Genomic DNA, 24343 nt, shown 5'->3' with positions numbered 1-24343 from the left:
ATCATCAAAGCCCATGGGATTATCCGCTACTCGGGACCAAGCTTTGAAGTTTATTAGGTCCAAACTAATGGCAAAGCGATTGAGAATGTCACTGCCTAAGTAAAAGGCGGCAGTGACGTCTCGCACGACCCAACAATTGTGGACTATGCTCTTGTTGCCAATGGAGATTTTGAGCATACACCTGCTTGGCAGGGGATGTTTGGAATTAGGCGCTTCCAGGTCCATTTCCCATTTGTCTATCAGTTTGAATGTGGGAATGGCTGGATCTTTTGGGAGTTGGCGAAACATGGCTTCGCTGATGAAGCTCTTACCATTGTTCATGCACACTCGAGCGAGAACAGAGTCCTTCCCATCATTTAATTGGACAGGGATGAACAACTGCTCTCCAATTTGCTGAATATCAGCCAGGCTCTGAGCTGATTTCACATCTTTCTGGACTATAGGAGTGGGAGTTTCTGATTGAGGATTAGTATAGAATTTCAGAGTGTTTCCTTCCAGTGTGGAATACCACCTTAAACTGGAAGGAAGATTGATTTTCAGAAATAGAGAGGACCCCCCATCACCAGTCTGCTGTCCTACTGCTATTACTGTCACGTCTGGAATTTGGTTGTTCTGGAAGTGAAATTCTACTTGGTCAGATTTTTGTTCAACCATGTGGCAGGTGCCGTTTAAACTAACATGGTTGACACTCTGTTTTAATTTTATTGGTCGGCTAGTCTGGGTCCAGAGGACCTTGTTTACGCAATCTATTAGGGGTGACAACCTTCTCAGGAGGTCATTCCCTAGTAAACAAGGGGTGCCCTCTGGGGTCACAACTATGACCGGGTGTTTCAACTTGTGTCGCCCGATCTTAATGTCCAAGTCTGCAGTCCCCTCAACGGGAATTTCCTTCCCGTCAAAGTTCTGCAGTTGTCCAGGAAGAGAGGTGAGAGGAATTTGGTAATTCTCTCCCCTTCCTGCATTCAGTTCGTCAAAGGCCCTTCTGGACAGAAGGGTAGCTTGAGATCCAGTGTCCACCAGTGCCAAAATTGTACCCTGCCCCTGTACTTGTACCGGGGCATAGTATCTTCCCTCCTTCTCCTCAAGGGGGCACAGATAATGCACATTTTTGGACAACTGGTGGGCTAACTTTCTGGTTTTGGACATCGCTAGCAAAGAGATTTGGGCAGAATTCTGTGGAGAGCCTTGGGAATCTGAAAGAAAAATTTGGCAACTGGAGATCAGAGCCATTGTGGGTTCCCCTGGCTCCGGTTCTGGGCCGCCCCCCCCTTTTTGGAGGCAGTCACCAGGATGGGTTTGAACCAGGGGATTTTCTTGCTGTTGGTTCTGGGATGAGATGGTGGGCGGCGGTAGCTCAGTCTCCCCATCTCCCCAGTCTGGATTTGCATCCCTAGGGACCCATTTTTCTTTGGGAGGAGTTCCCCCCTCTCTGAAGGAGAAGATCCTTTTCCCAGGATCCTCTGAGGATCCCTCTCCCTCAAATTGGAAGATCTGTACCTCCTCCTCAAACTGTGTCTGTTTGGGTCTTTTGTTTCTCCTACCCCCCCTCTGCTCCTTAGGAGGCAGACTTTCAGGGGCAAGAGATTTTGTTTCCGGTTCCTGGGTTTCCAGGGGCTGTTTACAAGTGAGGAAGGAAGCTTCCTCCAAGGCTTTACACCCCCCTTCCCTTTGTGCCTCCTCCCTGGGAACCGGTGAGTTATCGGGGTGCTGCCCCCGTCATTGTTCTGGAGCACCAGGTCCAGAGTTGGGTGCGTTCTGCGCCGGCACGCCCATCTGAGGGTTCTGCTGAGCCCTCAGTATGTGACCCAGATCCCGCGCCATGTTTTGAACCTGGCGCTCTAACTGGGAAACCCGCTCAGGCTGATACGGGGCCCTGTTTTCTCCCCTGGGCTGATCCCGGGAAGGGTAGCTGTCCCTCCTCTGGTAATACCCCTGGTTGGGAAGATTTGGGTACCCCTCCACCCTTGGCCTCCCCTCTCCCGGATTCCGTGGTCTGGGCTCAGGGAATTGGGGAAAGAAGGATGGATGGTTTTGGGGCTGAAAGTCGGGTGGATATCTGGGGAAAAAGTTCTGCCCAGGGTTTGGTAAATTTCTGCCCTCCTGTGGGAAGTTTGGAGGGAAGTTCCCTGGGTTTGGTGCTTGGCTGGATCCCCCCCCTTGGGCTGGAGGAGTCCACACATAACCCAGGATGGGTCGATTTCCCTTGTAACGGGGACTTACATAATCAGGAGAGCGAGGGACCCCATTTGTGGGGCTGCCTCCTTGGCTCCCTGTCTGTGACTGACCCGAGGACCTCCTGGGCCTAGCATTATTAGGTGCAGGTAGGTTTTTAGGCCCCCCCATCTCCAAATCCAAAACGGGGGTGACCTTTACCTCTGCCACCTTGGCAGCAGCAGGGGTGCTGTTGGCTTTGGGGTTTTTCTGGGCATTACTTTTGCTATCTACCGGTTTCTGCACCTCATAGATCCGGGTAGCCTGTTCAATGACCCAGTCTAAAGATCTTTTCTCGTGAAAATCCCTCACGAGCTGGGTCATGATATATTTGGGCAAGGCATGGAAAAACGTATTAATAAATTCTCTGCTATCCGTGCGCACCCTTCTTGTGGTCTGTGCAAAAGCACGCTTTAACTCCTGCACAAATTCTTGTGGGGCCTGATCCTCCCCACATTGCAAATTGTAGGCTGCCTTGCGAGCCTCTTGAGGATTTCTGTGAACAGAAAAATGTTTCAAGATGGCCGCCTTATAGGTGGACCATCTTAAATGATTTTGGTCCTCCAGCCCCGCAAAGAAACTGGAGTATTCCGGGGAGAAGGTCCACTTTACATATTGAATACAGCTTTGGCTGTCCTTCAAATGGAAAGTCTCCATCATTTGTTCAAACAACTCTAAGTGCTCCCAAACAGAATACTTAGCGTTCTTATGGTAAGGCGTGATGACGCTCCTGATTGCCTTAATCTGCTTTAAGGGGTCCTTAAGCAAGGCCCTTTTTGCCTTATTGGCCTTTTTGGTTCGGGTAACCCTTGTCCATTCGTCCTCGGACTCAGAGGCACTGCTCCCAGAGGTTCCCGTCTGTTCTTCCAGGTTTTCCCGGATTCTGCGAGCCTGGGAATGGCTGGCAGAATGTGGGGACCTGGTCTCCTGTGTCCTGCGCAGTTCAGAGGAGTCTTCAGATTCCTCCTTGCTGCCAGGATTTGATGGGTACCCCCTCCACTGACCTAACTGGGCAGAGGTTTTCAGGATGCCCTTAATGGGCCTACTCTCCTGGGGTTCCCCATTGAACTGTACTGTACTTGGGTGCCCATACCCGGATGCCCACCCCTCCATTCCTGAGTGGTACTGGCCTATGAGCCCCATAGTCTTAGCTGGATAGTAATCTGCGATCCCTGTTGCCCTGTGCTCATGTGCGCCAGGGGACATGGGGGTGGTAGAGTCCAGGGACTGGGGGAGATGAAGCCCCTGGTGTTAGGGCTCCTGCGGTTATGGTCAGGAATCTCTCTTTCCCAGCGGACCTCATCTCTATCCGCCCTGCTCCCTGTTGCAATGCAAGAGCCTGCATTTGTGCTTTCAGTTCCTCTGTTAAGGCCTTACTCGACTCTATCAGTCTCTCCTGCATCGCTACCTGTTGCTGGAGCCTCTCATTGTGCTGGCAGAGAGCCTCATTTTCCCTCTGTGCTTCCTGGTTGGTCCTGGAGAACTGGGCCAGTGTTTGCTGCAGGAGGGTTACCTCCTGAGCTGTGTCCCTATTGGCCTGCTCCATTCTTGCTAGAGCATCCTCCACCCTCCTGGTGTGCTCTAACAAGTTCTGGTGTTCTTTTTGGAGATCACCCAGTCCCTGGTGGGCCAGGTGATTTTCTTCCATTTTTCTTTTTAAATGGCAGACTTCCTGGCCTAAGGCGTCTCTTTCCTGACTAAGAGCCTGCATTTGTGCCGCCAGGTCGTCCCTCTGCCTTTGAAGGGCACCAGCTTTCTGCCGTTCTTCATCAAACTCTGCCTGGGTATCCAGGTCTTTCAAAATCAGCTTGTTGCTCTCTACCTTCACTCTATCTAGATGACTTTGCAGGGTGGCTACCTGCTCCGTGCATGCCCTGTTAAAGTCTAATTGTTGCTCCAGCTTTTTCTGGCTCTGCAGTAAGGAGTCCAAACTGTCTTGGTGCTCCTTCTGCAGGGCCAGAAATCTGGTATCCTGGTCAGCCTTTTCCTGTTGCAGTATATCCATATCCTCCTTTATTTTAGTGATGTACCGTCTGCTGTCATTTTCTGACTCCTGGCTCCTCTGCAGCCTCTGCTCAGAAGAGACCAGGTCAGATTGGACCTTCTCTAACACCATCTGTTGCCTATTTGCCAGATTTTGGCTTTCAGCACATCTATCCTGCATGTCTCCCATATATAGGTACAGGTATGCTGCTATCCTGGCAATCTTATTGTGTTCCTCTTTGGCTTTAGGAGCCATATATAGTTCACTCAGGGCCACATGTAAGGGACCCTGATCTCTATATATATCTGACCCTGTTTCAGTGACCTGTTGTGTGATGGCCTGCAACCACGCATCCTGGCCCTGTTCGGTCCATTCACCTCTCACAAATAGCTTATGCAAGAGGTGCTCTCTGGCTATTTTCATATCTACCAAGGTCGTCATTCTAGAGATTGGTCTCTGTCCTGACTTACAGAAGTTAGTATTTTATTTTTGCAGAACAGAACTTTTCTTGGAGTGTCCCTTTTGAGGAATGCTTCCCAGCGTAATGCAGCGTGGTGATCCGACTGGATGTATGTATCCCGTCAGTTAGCACACTGTATTAAGCTGCACAAGTGGTATTCTAACCCAAACGTCCGGCCCGAGCCCCCAATTTGTAAGAGGATTCAATTCAACACTACAGCTAAGTCAATGCCTAGTCTGGGATACTGAATGGAAACCCTTATTGATATATCTTTATGTCCAGTTCATGCGTTCTGGATGACTACCCCTATATAACACCCCTCTGTTGGAATCCTCCTGACCCCACTGAGCCAAGAAGTAGTTCTGTTTTGCAAGTTAAAAGGTTTATTTGATAATTTAAACAATATATATATATCACACTTTATAATAAATTAATAATTGAATATCACACTTAATCTGATATGATAAAGATTAACAACGGAGAATCTGGCACTAGCACACTTCTTTATAATCACTAAGGAGTTGACATGAAATGGATAAGGTAGCACACTGGTAAATAGGTACAGAAGTATAATGTGGTAGAGAATGCTTTATAGGGTTCAAATGGATGCAATGTTGAATGAAATGCAGTACAAAAAATCACTTGATAGGATTTCAGCAAAAGACAATGTAATCACTTTCTTGGACAATTTACCCCCCCTTTTATGCAATGCAAGGAAATGGAAGGAAGGCACACAGTTCTCAGAAATGCAATCAAATGTGATTCAGTTCAATCCCCCCCAAGCACGCTTAAAGAAAACAGATAGGAGTTTTGAAAACACAGGCCCAAATGCTTTTATATGTGCTAGCAATGGATGAGAAATATGCTGGAAATGCTTTTAATTCCCTTTCAGAGGTTCAGGGTGAGTGGTATCTAGTTAATATTAGCTCAGGCTCACTCTTGCAATGATTCAGGGATAGTTTTTATGAGGCAAACGATTTTCTGGCAAATGGAAGGCAAGCAGCTATCTTTTTGCAAGTGGAGAAATTTGCAAATCGCGGTAAAATTCGTGAATGCGTCTGGTGCGATTACAGAGGAACTACAAGGGCTAGCAAGATCGTTTTGGGGTCCTAGGAAAGCCTAGGATCTCAGCTTCCAGATGAAAGTTACTGCAAGTCTCTAGCACGGTCGCGGAGATATGAGCGATTAAATAAAGGTCATTTTTCAGATTTGAAATTTTAAAGTTCAAAAAGACAAGTGCAGCTTGCAACTAGAAAATGACAGGTGACAGCTTTGCAAATGACAGGTGACAGTTAGGAGACAGTTCTACTTAGATTAAACTAGATTGAATTATATTATTTTAACTAGGAGATTGGTTCTGCACAGTTTTCTAGGTACTCACACTATATTCTTGAGTGAAATGGACCTCGCCACGGATCTGGTCAGGTTTTAGACGGGACTCTGGTCTCTGCACTTCACAGTGATCTGGGTCTCTCTGCTCTCTCTCTCTGGGTACAGCACTGCTTCTGGATTCTGGAGATTGAGGGATTTGAAGTCTCTGTTTATCTTGGAGTCTAAGCGTTGGCTCTTTGAAGGTTGATGGAGGTAAGTATGGATTTTTCCGGCAGAGCTTCCAGCTGCAGATGGAAATGAAGGGTCTCTACCTAAGTTTCAGTAGTCCATTTATATGTTCTGCAAGTGGGTGTGTGTGTTGGTCATAACTAAACCTGCCCCTCTCACTTGTCATTGGTCCAGCTTTCATTTCTCCCCTGATTGGGGGAGCTAAGTTGTGTCAGAGTGAGGTCAGCCATTTATGATCTCTTGAAAAAACTCCCCTGTCATCTGTGCACCCAAATCTATATATGATCAAAACACATATTTCACAGTTACACAGTTGTTTGAAATTACATACCCATGTCACATATCACATGAGGTATACTCTGTCCCAAATCTGCTGTTTCTAGGAGCTTGCATTCAGAAATGGCACATATTTCACTTTTTAACTGATTTTGCCATTTCTGACATTGACCCCACTTTACATACATGTGCGCAGGGAGTAGGGACATTAATTGATGAAGTTTCAGATTTTTAACATGCATACATTTAGAGTAATATCCACTTTTCCGCTAAAACCCCCCTGAACATACCACCGGTTCTAAAAACCTCTTAAACTGTGGGCAGAAAAATCACAAGAATTATGGTATCATTTATAAAATTTTCACATGTCCGCTCTATGAATGATCCATCTTTTTAAAGTTATGTTCTGGCTCCAAAGGGGTGTGGTTTACCCTCAGCACAAGGTTGAATTTCTGGTTTTTCCAGTTCTGCCAAGCCAGCTTGCTCTCACAGGCAGTGCTCCTCCCCTTTCCTTCAGGAGGAAGCCACTTTTTACGACCATTTACGACTCCTGCCATAAACCATCTGCCTGGGTGAAGGGGGTTACATTGTTCAGAGCTCCTGTATTCTGTAGGGGGCTCCCCTTAATTCAATTATCAGAGAGATGGTATATCCTTAGTGTGGCCAGCAAAAGGCAGATAGGCCTGGGAACACAGTTGTGACTCAAGTTTCACTCCTGATGGGGGTAGCTGTCAAGCAAAATCAAGTTCCTTAAGCCAGACTTTCAGCTAACTGTCATGTTTTTTTTGTTGCTTTTTAAATTAACTTGCAATTTTACACATGCAGCTAGAATGCTGATTCTAAGTGCAAAACTATGACATTTCAACAGTTACAAAGGCATGTGACACCAAACATAGGTCACTCATTTAATCTAAACATTTTCGATTTTAGTGTCTTTAAATCCAGTGCAACTTAAACTGCTGACTCCATAGCAGTTTTGTTATAAGCATTGTTTTGGGCTCTTCATTTCCCAGATTTTGTAGGCACACAACACTCCATTCTACCAAATGTCTGCTGGTGTCCAGTGAGTTTTTAGATGTGTTGCAATGTTTAAAATAGACATTTTGAGCCTGCCTTCAGAGAAACACAGGGTGGTTTTAAAGCGCTTTGAAGCTAACCGGCGCTACTGTTTTTCCTTTGGCAACCCATTTCCCTCATGGCAACCCGGCCTATCATTCTCGCACTGGTGGGTGGCAAGTGAGGCAACCATTTTGGTGTGCGCACAAACTGCACAGCTTTCCTGGATTTCGGCGCACATGTGGGTTTTCCGCCATCTTGAATTTTCTAAGCCCACAGCACCAAATGTTGTAGCATGATAGCTTAAACGTGGGTCAGGACACCCAACAAAGGCTCCATGGAGAATGTGGCAGATTTACAGCAAGTTGCACTTCCGCCACGGTTCATAAGACTATTTTAGATGTAGAATGGAGTATTAACATCGATCTTTTTTGCTGGTGGTGATTCCTCACCTTTTCCGCCCATCTCATAACTCGGTGGTCTGGGAAAGTGCCATAAAAGTGGCATTAATTCCATTACTTCCTTTTTACCACCATTTTCCCATGTGCCGCTTAATTTGCAAAGAGACAGAATGTGTTAGATGGGAGAAGGAATTAGGAGGTCAAATTCAACGCAGTTGGGATAAAGAGGGTCATTATGCGTTTCTCGGTATCCCGCCGGTAATTCCAGCAGAATACCCAGGAACAGACCTACCGTTACCAGTGACTGATATCCCGGTATTACTGCGATATTACAAGTGCCGGCAACAGAGGTCATTCCCCATTCCATGGGGTCCCACAAGACTCCATGGGGGGAATTGCGGAAATGCCATCTTACTTTCTGGGTGGGGGCCTAATTGTACCTCCAGCTCTGAGTGTACCACCACTGGCAAATTCGAAGTTTGGCGGTGCAGATAACGTGGCAGTAACAGAATTACCACTAATTACCCTAAAGTTTCAAGTGTTTACCACCAGACAATACAGTGATCCTGGAGTGATTATTCATGGAAGACAAATTGGTTCTGTACAGTGAGAAAGAAAATCTCTCTCCAGGATCACAGTATTGTCTGGTGGTAAAGACTTGAGACTTTTGGGGTCATTACAATTTTGGTGGTGCAGGAAAAAAGTGGCAATACTTCTGTTACTGCCACCTTATCTGCATCAGCAAACTTATAATGACCCCGTAAGTGTCAGATCTGTACCACCAGACAATACTGTGATCCATGAGAGATTATTTTATTTCTCACTGTACAGAACCAATTCGTCTTCCGTGAAAAAAGGCTTGCGTCCTCAAATTATGATGGCATTTTTAACCCATAGCTTGATCTTTCTTTTTTGTGGGTGATTGGAATGTAAAGTGCCCCATGCACGTGAAATAGAAGACCTTGGCGCCCACACCATTACTGCAGTGTTCTTCTTATATAGGTCTTTTAATTTGAATTGGGTGCAAACTCCCCTGACCCTCTAGACAGAGAGGGGCCGAGACCAGCCATTCTTCAACTCTTTCACATCACACCTAAGCACTGCCAGGCCGATCCCTGGCTTGGCTCCAATGGGTGGTATTGTTTTTTTAAATGGAGTAGAGTTTTCAGTCGCCCCCTCTCACATTAATACACCCACCTATTATTTGGTATTCAGGTGCTTTTAGCAGGCAGATGGTCGCCTTCCCTAAACACATTTATTTAAAATGATGGTGTCCCTAAACTCAAGTTGGCTGCTACTTTGAGGAACAAAGAAGCCGATTCCTGTCAGCGTCCCGGCTCTAAAGCCCTGAGGCTATCAGAGGTATGGCATGACCGGCAATGATATCCTTGAGGGAAAGAGTTTTACATGACTATCCAACCACCTGAGAATGAGCAGTGGCACCAGTGAATCTCGTTGTCTCTTTGGCAGCTAAGGGCTCTCAAGTAAAGGGCAATTTGACCTTTCTTAGGCTCCACAGCTTGCCCTGCCAAGGGCAGTTATTTGTTTACACCTCGTCCACGTGTTTGAAAGTGGCGGCACCATAGTCATCGATTATGAGATCAGCACAGAAAAGAATGGTTGAAGAGGAGCATTGAGCTGTCTCTCACAGAAATGTATTGCAAAGCATATTGGTTTGCAAAATCAGACATGACATAACATTAAAAAAAACATGTTCTTTCTGTTATCATGTCAAACATATTTCCTTAGTTTAAACTGCGCACTATAGGTTATGGAAATGAGTCTCCTTGCCCGCAGAGTGCCTCTCTCCACAAAAACTGGCACATAATGCCCAACATATTGTCTTTTGGTGTTAGTTCATCGTTACCCAGATTCATGGGTATGTACTGCAGAGCTGGGGGCAAACCACTTTTGTAGTTTGCCATTTCCACTGGCGCAGATGGTAAATGTATAGTTCTTTCCCTAGAGGAAAAACATCTTTTATAAAATAATTGCATATTCTTCTCATGTTAGTCCCTCTACCTATGTTCTTGCATTGTTATGATAGACTGTCAGGCTAGTAATTAGCATGAAGCCGCCATATGACACAAATGCGCTTCTCACACCTACCCCGTGTCCTGCAGGGCAGGCAAATAGGTAAAGCAGAGCTAACAGGCAAAGGAAGAGAAAACACAACTAAAGATCGAGCGAACACATGGGGGAATTCTACAAGATAGGATCATTAAGCTGTTGCGTGTCGGGATGTAGACGCTGATTTCTCTTGTAGCCTCGAAAGCATGGCTAATGGAATGATTCTTGTCAGTGACAGGACAGCTTTGAACCGACGAACACATAGCAGCATTACACGCAGACAGACTCAATTTCACTGACAACCACACACACACACACAAGCACAACACACACAAACACACACACACACCCTTAAACAGTTTATATAAACTCACAGACTAAAAAAATAAGGTCACACGGATAAGGTACATTGTTTAAATATGCAGACATACCATAGGTACTAATGATAAACAAAACACACACACCCACTCACACACACTAGACAGGGTGTATATACGCACACAAACACCTTGTGGATAAAAGAAAGTGGGCTCATATATGTTAAACCACAAATAAACACACACACACACACAAATTCACACAACTGACACAGCCTGATACAAAATAATTCATACATATGGGCACAACATGGGCAAAGCATACTTGGACACTAATATGCAACATACTGTCATGGGGCACAACGGTGATGGACAAAACATGGATGGGAATGAACCAACCACATGGACATGGGGGCATATGTACACATGCATACACACACACACACATACTTACTTTGCAGACTTGACTTTCTTTACGTTTTAGTTAATTTGGGGTGTTAGCAGAAACATTAACATTTGTAGACTTTGCTTTATTGAGTGTTGGCAGTAACTATAATGTTGCTATTTCCAACACGTGCAAACTCTACATTTTAGTTCATTCGAGTATTAGTAACAAATAAGTGTGGGCGAAAAAAAACCTGCAAGAGAAAATAAAATAGGAAACATTCACACTCGAATTTGCTTTCGCTTGCTTCCCCGAAAATATTTGGCTTTGAGTGCCTCATTTCTTTGTGTTTATGCAAATGCTTCAAAAATTGGTAATTTCTGGTGCACTGCTTTGGTTTCGGCCAAAATGACCGAATCAAAAATCCTAAATGCGTGATTTGGCCGAATTTCGGCCGTTCGAAAAATCCGACGGCCGAAATGTTTAACCAAAATCATGCATTCAGTGCTGGGGGCTGTGAGGGTGTCCCCCGCACCCTTGCTTACTGTATTGTGAGCGGGAGTTGCGGGGGACAACCCGGCCGCTGTCCCAAAAAAAAAAGCAAAGGACACTGCAGTGCTGGTTGCCGATCACGGAAGTTAAAGGGAACAGGCGTCGCAGGGACACAGTAAGACGAAGGTAAGTAGGGGATGTGGGGGTGAGGGTAGGGGTGTGTTGGGTGTGTGTTAGGGGTGTGGGTCGGGGTGTGGGTAGGTTTGTGGGTAGGGGTGTGGGTGGGAGTGTGGTTAGGGGTTTGGCCAAGTCAGTAATGTTCAGGGGAGACAAAATAATCTTTGGTCTTTTCTCCCTTGAACATTTCTGATTAGGTCTTGCAACCCCAAACCCACTGCTTTGGGGTGGTATCGAGTCGAGTCCCATGCCTCATCAGGTGTTTTTTTTATGCTCACCCTGCTTGCTGAGGATGGAGAGGCGCCTACTTTCTGAATACAAGAATGCATTAAAAAAAATGTAAATTGGAGTTTTGTTGAAAGTGTAGTTAAAGGGGAATTGAAAGGCAGAACTGATTAAGAGAGGAGGGACTGGAAGGAGAAAAGGTAGGCAAAAAGCAGAGAAAATGCAGTGAAAGGGAAGGAAACATGGGTACCTGTGAAAGTGATGATGTGGTGGTGTTGCTGCTGTTGCTGTTGTGCTGGTGGTGTGCTGCTGTTGATCCTGCTGAGGCTCCTGGATCTACTCCAACTGCAACAGGTGTGGTGATGACTGGCAGTTAAGTTTCACTTATATAGGCAAGGCCACACATGGCAGCTAATCCCTATACTTCACTTCATCCTGAGAGACGAGGTGCCATGAAAAGTGTATGTGCGTGTATGCAGTTCACACACGTTGCTTGAAGAGAAGTGAAGCATGGGCTGGTAGGACAACTAAGGGCAGCATGTTTGTCTTGAAGCAAGACAACAAAGAGCAACACAGGTTCGAATTTTGTTCCCGTGCTTCGTGACGGATACTCTCCAGAGTGAATATGTGCCAACATATCAAAAAGTCCTAAAATGTGCCAGATCAAGGAAACCATGTGACTGCAGCACCGAGGCCCCATTGTGCATCACGTGAGCATTGATAGCAATATAACATCATGTATGAATACGTGTGTGACGGAAGCGGCCAGTGACTGCCAACTGGCACAGCTTGATGAAGTACGGCCTGTAGTGGTTGTTGTGAGGTCCTTTTTTCTAACAAACTTGCTGCTGGCAGATTTCATACTGCTTCTCTCCGATCCATGCTGTTTTGTGTGTAGGTTTCTTGGACAACATCTGCACTATTGTCCAGCTCTAGCCATGGATTTGGTCTGACGATGGCTGGCAGTTTCTGGCTGTCACTGGCACTTTATTATAGCATTATGAGTGCACCACGAGTATGGTGGACACCAAGGGGTAAGGCACATAACTCACTGGCAGGCGAGCGGGTATAGTGAACAACAACACAATGCCATAACTATAAATTATAGTCTAAAATGTTGAATTTCGAATGTCTGCCCCATTTTAGGCAATTTAGACCCTGCTTTGTACACACTGCTGAAGTGCAGTTTCTGTAGTTCCTGCCTTTGCTGCCTCGGGTGTCTGGTAAGCAGCCCCACTTATGCTGATTCATGTATGCTCCTAGAAGCAAAGTAATCATTCAGCAGGGGGGCGCCACTATGAATGACGAATGCATAGAGACTGTACAAGGTAAAGGTTCAGCACTAGCCCTTAAAACTCTCCGGAGTGAATACTCATCTAACATGGATGGAAATAATCTCAGTAAGATTACAAACCATTTTACAAAATCTGTGGGCGCCTCGAACATCTCGGCGGTTGTCTCATGGTAGGATAGAAGAGGTACCAATCGATACAGAATCTTGTTCATTATTGGAGCCCATTGATGTAAAAGATCTGGAACATTGCCATAATGTTCATCTCATCTCAGTTGTCTCTATTTTAGCACATGTGGTTTCACAAGATCTCGTTAAGCGGGTTCCCTTGTCACTTGATCTAACACCTAATGTAATGCATGTGTTGGATGGCAGAGATGGAGTTATTCTTCATAGGGCTCACGCCCTCACTCTGTGGAGTCCTCACATGTTTTGTTTGGAAGGAGCAATCTCTCACAAGGTTTGATTGGTAGTCCGCCGTCCTTCAGAAAGGCTGATTCTACATGTTCAACTGTCCATTTGTGTGGGAGTCCTCTATATGGAAACAATATCTAGATTCCCATCATGGGGAAGGAACTTCGGGAGGCAACAGGACATTTATCTTCAATCAGGCGTATCTGGTAGAAGACTCTCTCTCCTTTCCAACTCTCTTGCATATCTTAAATTCACTGAACAGAGGATACAAAAACCTCTATTTTGAGGTGAGGGAGCTGCAGAGAGCCGCAAAAGAGCTTTCTGTGCAAACATGTGTTTCTTAGAAGACTTCATGGCAGCCTATGGCAAGGGTTGTGGCAGGTGCGCTGGTCCTGAGCTATCTGGTGTTTGTTCTTGTCCTAGGATTGAGCCTATCACATACCCTCCCTCTTTTGCCAAAGGTCCTGAAGTCCCAGATGTGGGTCATGGAGAGACAACATCAATTTCGATTGTGGAGCATACTGAGAGCGCCACCGTGAGAGGTTTGCACCGTGAGAGGTTGCCATGTTGGGAAGTTGCTGCTGAGTCCTCATCTGTACCTTCCAGGATGGTGGACAACATCTTTTAGGGACCACAATAGGGTTAGGTGTTGATGTTGCAGAGTCTCCTGCTAGTTCCCAGGATGCTCGTGTTGCAAATGCACCCAGAAAAGCAAAAGACCCACCAATTAAAAAATCCCAAAATATGAAATCTGTGAAAATTACTGAAAACTGTGGGTCTCAGAAATGTCTTCAATGACTGAGGGTGCAAATTATGTCTTCTCAGGATAATGGTTCTGGCAGTGACCCATGCCTCATACCCTACCCCTCAGCAGTGAAGGCAAAATCTGTATAGAGACCTGCCGAGTGTGGTAGAGCATATGTTTGTTAATTTGGGAACAATACGTCAAATCCAATACAGGACTCGATAATTCCTTTTTTAAGCAAGCCTGCCCAGCTGGAGCAGGAAGTTCCAACGGTTGATACCTCCAGGCTTGACCATTTTGACAATTCAGAAAGGGCTCTCACCGCCTCTGGGGAAGGAAGGGGTGATGTCCTCTTCTAGTGCTACTAAGAAGTCTTGCTCAGATCGAATTATTCGATCAAGACAGGGTTGTTGGTCTTTTGGTGCTGGAGCAGTTTTTGGTCTCAAATTATCCTGTAGTTTTGAAAAGAGTAAGGGGGTAATTCATACAACTTAGGGCACAAGTGCTGCACGCTGCTGGCGCACAGTGTGCGTGTGCGAATCTCTGCGCCAGCCGCGTGTGCTAAAATCCATTTCCGCGCACAGCGTATTCATGGATTTTAGCTACCAAATCCAGCCGTGGTGCACAGTGGCGCAGCGACCCTACAGCAGCGCCAGTTACGCCCCCAAGAACGCCCCTCGCGCAGGGAAAAGCCATCAAAATCCCCAATCCAGCGCAAAGGGCTGTGCTAACCCTGTACCAGTATTCATGGCCGCCACACAGCACACAGCAAGCGGAGTAGTGTATTACTGGGGTTCGTGGGAAGTTTAATACGCGAAAGGGCCTGTGCGAGTGGGGTACGTGTATCACTGGGCTTCGCAGGAAGTTTCACACGCGATTGGCCCTGTGCGAGTGGGGTACGTGTATTACTGGGGTTTGCGGGAAGTTTCACATGCGATTGGCCCAGTGCGAGCGGGGTACGTGTATTACTTGGGTTCGCAGGAAGTTTCACATGCGAATGGGCCTGTGTGAGTGGGGTACGTGTATTACTGGGGTTGGCGGGAAGTTTAACACGCGATTGGCCCTGTGTGAGTGGGGTACGTGTATTACTGGGTTTCGCAGGAAGTTTCACACGTGATTGGCCCTGTGCGAGTGGGGTACGTGTATTGCTGGGGTTCGCTGGAAGTTTCACAGCGAAAGGGCCTGTGCGAGTGGGGTACGTGTATTACTGGGGTTCTTGGGAAGTTTCACACGCGATTGGCCCTGTGCGAGTGGGGTACGTGTATTACTGGGGTTTGCGGGAAGTTTCACTGACGATTGGCCCTGTGCGAGTGGGGTACGTGTATTACTGGGGTTCGCGGGAAGTTTCACACGCAATTAGCCCTGTGCGAGTGGGGTACGTGTATTACTGGGGTTTGCGGGAACTTTCACACATAATTTCTCTGTCAGAGCGGGTACGTGTGTCTAGTGGGGTGCACGGGGAGTCCCACACATGAATTGGCAGTGTGGGTCCTCCCAGGTGTGCCCTCCACCCCATCCACGGCCCCTGCAGGCAACCCACAACACAGGGGACTACCCTGCACCCCTGGGCATGCCCGCAGTCAGCACACATGTCACCTTCCACTAGTGATCACCAAATGTCCCCCTGCACCCCCACCCCCCAGCAGTGACAGGCACCTTTCAGCAGGCCCCCACTCATGTCCCACTCATGTCCCCCTGCACTCCCACCCCCAGCAGTAACAGGCACTTGCCAGCAGGCCCCATTCATGTCCCCCTGCACCCCCACCCCCAAGCAGTGAGGGGCACCTGCCAGCAGGCCCCCACTCATGTCCCACTCATGTCCCCCTGCACTCCCACCCCCCAGCAGTGAGGGACACCTGCCAGCAGGCCCCCACTCATGTCCCACTCATGTCCCCCTGCACCCCCACCCCTCAGCAGTGAGGGGCTCCTTCCAGCAGGCCCCCACTCATGCCCCCTGTACCCCCCAGCAGTGAGGGACACCTGCCAGCAGGCCCCCACTCATGTCCCACTCATGTCCCCCTGTACCCCCACCCGCCAGCAGTGAGGGGCACCTGCCAGCAGGCCCCCACTCATGTCCCACTCATGTCCCCCTGCACCCCCCAGCAGTGAGGGGCATCTGCCAGCAGGCCCCCACTCATGTCCCACTCATGTCCCCCTGCACCCCCACCCCCAGCAGTGAGGGGCACCTGCCAGCAGGCCCCCACTCATGTCCCACTCATGCCCCCCTGCATCCCCACCCCCCAGCAGTGACAGGCACCTGCCAGCAGGCCCCCACTCATGTCCGCCTGCACCCCCACCCCCCAGCAGTGAGGGGCACCTGCCAGCAGGCCCCCACTCATGTCCCACTCATGTCCCCCTGCACCCCCACCACCCAGCAGTGAGGGGCACCTGTCAGCAGGCCCCCACTCATGTCCCACTCATGTCCCCCTGCACCCCCATCCCCCAGCAGAGAGGGGCACCTGCCAGCAGGCCCCCACTCATGTCCCCCTGCACCCCCACCCCACAGCAGTGAGGGGCACCTGCCAGCAGGCCCCCACTCATGTCCCCCTGCACCCCCAGCAGTGAGGGGCATCTGCCAGCAGGCCCCCACTCATGTCCCACTCATGACCCCCTACACCCCCACCCCCCAGCAGTGAGGGCCACCTGCCAGCAGGCCCCCACTCATGTCCCACTCATGCCCCCCTGCACCCCACCCCCCAGCAGTGACAGGCACCTGCCAGCAGGCCCCCACTCATGTTCCCCTGAACCCCCCAGCAGTGAGGGGCACCTGCCAGCAGGCCCCCACTCATGTCCCACTCATGTCCCACTCATGTCCCCCTGCACCCCCACCCCCAGCAGTAACAGGCACCTGCCAGCATGCCCCAACTCATGTCCGCCTGCACCCCCACCCCCCAGCAGTGAGGGGCACCTGCCAGCAGGCCCCCACTCATGTCCCACTCATGTCCCCCTGCACCCCCACCACCCAGCAGTGAGGGGCACCTGCCAGCATGCCCCCACTCATGTACCCCCTACACAAAATAAAGAAGCACAATCAAGGGCCACTTCTACACCAAAAAACCACATCACACCACCCCATTCTTGAGACACAATGATTTCCCAATCCACCCCACACTGACATGCCTATCTCAAGACACAAACCAAAAGTCAACTTTGTACATCAACACATGTCCGTCACACAGATACACTGGTTGGCATTGATTGTGTAAACACACATTTTCACATGCATCAACCCAATGAGCGAATCCCACACATGGAAATAAAATATGAATATGTATTATTTACAAAAATAAATAAATGAAATGAAATCATACAAAAATAGCAAACATGAAATGAAAAGCATGTGCAAAAGATGAGTGAATAAAAATTATAACCAATCCAACAAAATTTTGAAAGAAAAACAGTCCAAACTCTCCCTCCATCAATGCAAATCCAAAGGAAAGGTAAAAAAAAAATCCATTGCTTCATGTTCATAATGAAAAAAAAATCAAATTATTCCATAGTCCAACTATTTACAATACATTGTTCCAAAAAAATAAATCCATTACTCCATGTCCATGATGAAACATATTCTAATTAATCCATGATCAAACTATTCACAATCCATTGTCCAAAAGAAAAATCCATGAATCCATGTGCAAAATCCAAACAAAAAAATCTAATCAATCTATTGTCCAACTATGAAAGGGTCCATGAGCCCAACCAAACAAATGAAACCTACCTAAGAAACTTATAAAAACAAAACTATATACAAATGTGTGTGGCATTGTCCATTGACCACAAATAAAAGAAAAAGGAAACCTAACTCTAAAAACTATTTACAATGGCAGCGGGCTAGTCCGACGGCTCACTTCCCTATTTCCCGGGCCAGGGCATCATCAAACTCCTGCTCGATTTCCTGGAGGCGGTGCTCTTCCATGGCCCGAGGGTTTGCAGGGATGATTACATGTGGACCTCCAGGTCCCTGCGAAATGCCTCGAGGCACTCGGCCCGCCTCAGAGCCCTAAGCATGGAGTTCTCCGCCCTGACCATTGTGAGCTGTGCCTCTTCTGCCCGCTGCCGCTCCGCATCTATAGCATGGCCTAACCGCTGCCACACGGAAGACACTTCCAGTCCTGGGTCCTCCTGCCCTCTGGCCGATGCCTGCCCCTCCGATGTTGAAGTCCCCGAGCCATCATGGCTCCCACCTTGTTGCTGCTGCTGCTGCTGTGCCTCTGCCTGTGCCCTGGCTCTTGCTGCCTGCTCATCCTCCTCCGGCTGGGGTGCAGTTGTTGAGGTGGCCACCCCTGCTGGACGTCTGACTCCTGACTGTGGCAGGGATGTGTCCTCCACCAGCCTGGCCGCAGGTTCAGAGGCAGCTCCACAGGGTACCCAGGTGATAGATGGGTGGGAAGATGGCATGGCGGACGACTGGCGCATAGGGGGTTCAGGTGAGGAGGGGGTCGGAACAAGGTCCAGCGAATGGAGGAATCCGGCCCTGGTGATCCGTCTCCAGTAGGTCAAAGTGGTCAACAAGGCATTCGAGATGACGTGCAGTGTCCTCACGAAAACACTGCAGGTCACCTCGCATGCCCCGTTTACGCAACGCCATCCCACTCAGGACAGGCTCATCCCGGTCCCAGATAGCCACGTCCGCAGGGAGAGGAAGGCCAGTTGTTGTAAGCGGATCCCCTCCCTGAAAATGGGTCTGGACGTAGGCATCCCTGCTGGTGCAGGAAGATGCAGTTACAGGATCGGGGACAGGATTACACACAGGCACCTCCGCGGTGGCCTGTGCTGCCTCCTGTCCCTGGCCCTGCACTGCACCACTAGCACCAGTGGAATCCCCACCTCCAGAGCCTGTGTCTGTCCCTTGCACGGCCTCCTCCTCCACAAAACACCCCACCAACCTGGATGACTCCGTGCCATCTTCCTCCGTCAGACCCTGTGGGGTCTCAGCTGCCCCTTCTGCTGCCGAGGAGTACAACTTCGACCTCTGCCTCTTGGACCTACCCTCTGCAGCTGCGGCCTGGGATGAGGCACCGGACTCCTCATTCCCTGACGAGATGACAACCTGGGAGGGGAGCCGGGCCTTGCGTCTCCGGCAAGCGGTGCAATCCCCGCCGCTGTGCTCCACAGCACCCTCTCCGCCCTCTTCATCAGTTGACGCTGCAGACAGGGAGAGATAGGACACAGGCATCAGGGCACTGTACAATGGACTGATACACCCATGACAGTTGCACATGAGTGGCAGTATCAAACCTCAGACATGGCATCACAATCCCCAACACACATGTCATTTCAACTCACACACATGAGCAATTCCACAGCCATATCACAACAGCCAGCACCATCCATACACATACAACAGCATGAACATCCAAAGGTGAGCCAGACATCACATGAAACACAGGGAGTTCAGTAGACATGCACACATGCCACCACACTTACATGCATGTCTACATCAACTCCAAATGTTGCAGTGATGAGATCGCCATAAATGTCACATCTGCCATTCAGCCTTCTACATATCAGTGTCACATGCATCCATGTTGCATCACAGTTGCACACTTGTTAAATACACACACATGCGCATGTAAACAGTGCAGATACATGCATTAGGAACCACCATCCATGCCACAACCATGCCAATGAACATACACAGAAATTCAAACATGTGTGCTTCCACACCTGCATTTGTCCAGCATGCTTACCAACACATACACCATCAATGTGTCTCAGACACGAGAGGACACACATGTGGCAACCTCACGCCCATGTTCATACACATCCCTACATGGCCCTACAAAAACACATGTGCAACCTGCACACTACTGGCACACCATGACACGCACAGCGTCCAATCACTCTGCATGTACACTTACCGCTCGACTCCAGACGGTTCTGCTTCTCAAGGATCTGGATGTAGAGCGCTGGACATGCGTTCCAGGACCCTCATTTGGTAGTCCGACAGCTGGCCACGGTGCCCCTCGGAATCCGCTGCCTTTGCAAGGTGCTGGCCCTTTTTGAGGGTCCTGGACCTGAAGTCCTCCCAGCGCTTCTTGACATGATGTAAGTCGCAGACTGCCACCCCCGCCGTGTTGATGGCAGTCACGATGTTCATCCAGATCCTTGCCTGTCCTTCATTGTCGGTGCGTGAACTTCCAAAGAGGGCATCATACTGCCCCAGGACTTGCTCCACCAGGACACCAACTTCCCTGGCACTGAAGATGGTGGCCCTATTCCTCTCTGGCTGGGGTTTGCCAGTGCTGCCTGATGGTGTTGTGCTGGACATGGCAACCCCAGAGGTAGGAGTGGGTGGCCAACTGGGTCCTGGGGCTGGGCTGTGGAGCAATGGAATCCCAGTCGGGAGTCTTCGGTTCCAGCAGGGGTGGTCACAGCAACTGCACCCCTGGCTGATGTGCAGGCAGCAAATGGCAGGGCACATGGGCAGCAGGCAGTCAACCGCAGCAGATTGCAGGTGGGAGTGTGCTCAGGGCTCTGGGGGGCAGTAATGTGGCCTTCTGGGCAGGAGCGTGGTCTTCCGTGTGTTTTTACGTGGCCAGCTTGATACGGAGTGATTTGGCACGTGAAAAAATTGCACGTCAGCGTGTAATTGGAGGAAAGGCCCTTAGCGCGTAAGCGCGTCAGCACACGTACGCGTTTTCATTGGACCAAAGGCCCTTAGCGCATAAGCGCTTCTCTGACGTTACGCGCGCATGCGTTTCCCTCGTGACGTGGGCATAGTGGTTCAGCACGTGTGAAAAAACTGCACGTCTGCGTGTAAATGCGTGTAATCCGAGGAAAGGGCCTATGTGCGTAAGTGACGTGACGCGCATGGGCGTTTCCCTTAGCACGGGTTAAAGGTGAGCGGGGCCAGCAGTTCGCTGTACGTGCCTTTCATGGAGACTGACGTGTGTAACTGCTTCGTGTTGTGTCGCGTGACATCACATCTTAATAGCGATCGAGGACGTATCTCTTCTTTTGCCGGGGGTATTGGCTTTGCGTGTTTTTCTGCATCGCGCTAGTCAGACGGTGAGTCGCGCAGGCTATTTTTCCCACTGCGGAGGCCCCTGTGTATCGCACCCGTTTTCGAGGTCATAGTAGCCTGCATGTCCGACAAGTACCCGTTTTTCATGTTACTGGGTGCCACCGCGTACTGCAGGAGGTTGATTCCATGCTCGTAGGCTGCAGGGATGCGTGCACGGTTTTACTGCAGTTTTGGGGTGCCTGAGCATAGCGTGACCCGTCACTACATCACCGGGGTCACATACAGCCTTGAAGTTGCAGGGGGGCTGTTAACATCTTGCATCCCACCCCCTTCACCCCAATTGCCCAGGTCAATTGTGATGTACACCTCCATTCGCCACTACTCCATCTGTGCCGGCACTACTACATCTGTGCCATGTTTGGGAGGCCACCAAAGGTGAGGGGTGCCTCAGCTGGGCATACTCCTCGTGGCGGGCGTGGTCAGGGATGTGGCCGTGTTGACCAGGGAGTCGGGGGACTCCAGGGTGTCCAGGGTGGCCGCAGAGGGGGAAGAGGCAGGGGTGCGCCACTTGAGCACAATGTTGTGCCATGTGTCGGTGCAGTTAGGACACCACCCCCTGTGGATCCGGGAAATGCAGCTTCTGTATCTGGCACTGGCGCCGGTTTGGCCCGGCAGTCCGTTTCGACTGCCACGGGCCCAAGGGTAGTGGTCGCTGAAGGTTCAGCTGTGGACACCACCACCCAGGCTCAGGGTCTGCCAGCACAGGCTGCGTTGGCGATTGAAGTGCCCTTGGAAGATTTCCAACAGGCCAATAGGGAAACCATAGGGGCACGCAGGGCTGCCCTGACCAAGACACGTCTCCCTGGGGCAGTTATGTCATCTGCTGCCCCGAACAGCCGGGTGTTGGCAAGTGCAGGGGCAGATGCACCCAACAACACCTTGTTTGCGAGTCTGCCAACCAGGACAGTTGTGTTCAATGACCCTGCCACAGCGGATGTTGCTGCGCAGGGTCCATTAGAGGGCACCCAGCTGCCACTGACACAAGTCAGGCCTTTGGTCATCCCTCCACCTGCTACTCCCTTGGCTCAATCCACTGAACCCACTGGCCATACTGATCAGGGCGGCATCAGCCAGCCAGGGTCTGCGCCACAATCCAAGAGGAGGAAGGTTGCACCTGCAGCACAGGCTGGGACCCCACACAAAGCCACGACCTCCTGCACGTCGAGGAAGAAGCCTTTCTGCAAACAGGAACTGGACTTCCTCGTGGGCTACGTGCGGAAACACAGCCATGACATGCTAGTGGGTGCTAATTGCCAGACTACGGCTGCCCACAGTGATACCCACTGGAAGCAAGTTGCGGAACATGTAAGTGCATTCGGCCATGAGGTGTGAACGGCGCAAGAGTGCAAAAAGCATTGGAATGACCTCAAACACAGCGCTAAGGCTAAGCGTGCCTCAAATTACAACTTGACTCTGGTGACTGGCGGTGGGCCTGCACCGGAGGAGGAAGACCTCACTCCGCATAAGTCACTTGTTGCGGAGTTCATACCATCTGAATTGGTCGAAGCAGTGGGAGAGATGCCGGACTTTGATGCCCAGTCCAGTGAGTATTGGTGCGTGTTTGTCGAGGACGTGTGTGTTTTACTTGTGTGATGTGTTGTGCATCACTGCCACTACATGTCACGTGTACATGGTTATGATGTGCGAGTAATGCAATGCTTCCCTGATGCATGTCTACTCTGCTGGATGGTGGACATGTGGAGCAGACGGGGACTGTCCACATCACCACTTTTGCACCCTAGACACATGCTGGTTACCAGTATGTCCCTCCGGTCCATGTTCCAGCTCACTGGCTCTTCTGCATGTAGCGTGGGGTGACCTTCCTCTCCGCTCAGGAACTATGCATAGCATGACTGACGTGCATGTGTGGTTTGCCTGCAAGGGGGTAGCCAATGTAGGCATGCTCCCTTGCCCCTCAACCCCCTGATGTGCACCCCAATTCCATTTTAGCACTGGTCTGCTACAATATTACCCTTGGTTACTTCCCTGGTCATGCCTCCTGTGTACATTCTAACATCCAGCGGCCAATCTGCCAGACATATCCATTGAGGTACATCCTTAGTACTTGATGCAGGGTGTCTCACTTGGACTGTGCAGAGGTCAGATGCCCCGAAGGGACATGAGTGCCCATTCATGGTCCATGTGCATTTCACGCATGCCCATATATGTCCATGACTGGATGATCACTGTTACACAAGTCCATGATGACCCAAATTGCACGGCATTTCATCTGCCTTCCCATGTCAACTGTGGCTCAGTACTGCGTTGCACACATGTTTAGGGTCTGACAATCTGTGTGGGTCACAGGCCTCAGCCTGTTTAATGGCCAATGACTCTGTCCAACTGGTGTAGTGTCTTCTTCACACGTGGGTGTACTCCAGAGGTTTCATCATATGTCCTGCTTACTGTCCCATCATCATCATTTGCTGTGCTGTCACTTGATGCTGTTGATGCTGGTCAACACTGTCTGTCAATACACAGGACTATGGTCAGCCTTTTGATACCATGCTAAGCATCCCTGCTTTTGCACTTGGGCGGAGGGGTGGTTTGCTTGTAAATATGCTACCCATTGAATGTACATTGCACATGATGCCTGAAGTTGACCTTGCACTGCCTTCACATTTTCTGACACACACCATGAAGTCCTTGTACATTTAGATAGTGAGTAACATACATATGTGCTGCACTGCATAGACCCATTTCAGTGCAAACTGCCACCTTTCCACAGGTCTAATCACAGAAGCAATTTCAAGTTTACCCAGCATGCATGCCGGGTTCTATTTTGTGTGTCACACGTCTGACTGATGTGTTTGGTGTCGGTGTGTGTGTGTGTGTGTAGTGTGCTTCTAACATGTGTAGTGACCTTTTACCTCTCTATTTTTCAGGTGATGATGAAATGGAGCCAGAGGATGGTGTTGTCATGCCAGGCACAGGGTTTTTATCACTACATCAACCCAGCACAAGTGGGGGTCATGGGGTGGTAGGCCACAAAAACCACCAAGTGCTACAGTCCATCTTATCTTGTCTCTGGCTGCCTATGAGTCCAGCCCTGATGAACACTCTGACAACCATGTTGAGTTGGATGAGCATCAGGTCCATATGTCAGCAGTGAGTGATTCTGATGTGGACACTCCTCTGTCCACGACACCTGCACTGAGGGGTCAGACAGCCTTGGAACCTCCGCCCGTGGTGGATCGGGACACAGGGTCACCCTCCACACCAGTAACTGATGTGCCTGGGACATCACGTCGA

This window comes from Ambystoma mexicanum, chromosome 3q, assembly GCF_040938575.1.
Source record: "Ambystoma mexicanum isolate Mex_15411 chromosome 3q, UKY_AmexF1_1, whole genome shotgun sequence".
Taxonomy (NCBI): Eukaryota; Metazoa; Chordata; class Amphibia; order Caudata; family Ambystomatidae; genus Ambystoma; species Ambystoma mexicanum.
The sequence above is the reverse complement of the archived record's forward strand: the minus strand, read 5'-3'. Positions refer to the sequence as shown.